Source organism: Mustelus asterias, unplaced genomic scaffold, assembly GCF_964213995.1.
Source record: "Mustelus asterias unplaced genomic scaffold, sMusAst1.hap1.1 HAP1_SCAFFOLD_1089, whole genome shotgun sequence".
In the NCBI taxonomy this organism is placed as follows: Eukaryota; Metazoa; Chordata; class Chondrichthyes; order Carcharhiniformes; family Triakidae; genus Mustelus; species Mustelus asterias.
In genome coordinates, this window is record NW_027591034.1 from 69,994 (window position 1) to 71,081 (window position 1,088).

The window sequence follows — 1,088 nt, forward strand, 5'->3', positions numbered from 1 at the left end:
GAGATTTTCCAGCATTTTCTCCTTTGGTTTCAGATTCCATCATCTGCAGTAATTTGCTTTCATTAATGAGCACAATTGGTTGAGATTATTCGAAGGAAGATGAAAATAATGCATTAATGAATGAGTGGAATTCATTGTTGCCTTAGATATTTGACAGGCGATCGCTTTAAAATTTTGAAGTTCAAGATAAGTTGAACAATCATATTGACAGTAACGGTTATCTTCCTGAAACAAGGGACATGGGCTCTCAGTCGAACCATTTGAAACTGCAGCAACACAGCACAGTTGAACATTGCAGAGAGGCGGATTTGCTATCATTGCTGTCACCTGTTTCTGTAGTGTAGTGGTTATCACATTCACCTCACACGCGAAAGGTTCCCAGTTCAAAACCGGGCAGAAACGTTCATTAAGCTTTCTAATTTAGGGTGAGGAAATCTGTATGATTTCAATATAAAGAACAAAGAAAATTACAGCACAGCAACCAGCCCTCCACGCATGCACCGACCATGCTAGGTTGACGCTTTCCGCGCCCGCTGGGCACCGCAGTGGTTGGGGTGCATTATTGACCCCAATAATCACATTTTAATTTGATGTTTTTAAGTTTCCTTTGTACTTTGATTTCTGTTCGGGCTGTTCCCCTCCTTTTTGGGGAGCTGCCCCTTTTACTTTGTCCTGATTTAATCTGAGTTTGTTGACTTGGTTTGGTTTGACCTAAAAAGAGGGCAACATCCTGGTAAATCTTTTCTTTACCCTCTCCAAAGCCTCCACATCCTTCTGGTCGTGTGGCGACCAAATTTAAATATTATATTCCAAGTGCGGCCTAACTAAGGTTCTATAAAGTTGCAACATGACTTGCCAATTTTTAAACTCAATGCCCCGGCCGATGAAGGCAAGCATGGGTATGCCTTCTTGACTACCTTCTCCACCTGCATTGCCACTTTCAGTGACCTGTATACCTGGACACCCAGATCCCTTTGCCTATCAATATTCTTAAGGGTTCTGCCATTTACTGTATATTTCCTATTTGTATTAGATCTTCGTTGCTGAACATTATCCGCATCTTGATGTTGCAGCCATATGATCTTTGC

The 1,088-nt window shown here is 41.6% G+C and overlaps 1 non-coding gene across 1 annotated transcript; it reads left to right on the forward strand.

Annotated features, from left to right (window-relative positions):
- Positions 1-329: 329 nt before the first annotated feature.
- Positions 330-402, forward strand: trnav-cac (transfer RNA valine (anticodon CAC)). The gene has a single exon. It is a non-coding gene; the product is annotated as a tRNA-Val (tRNA).
- Positions 403-1,088: the final 686 nt, after the last annotated feature.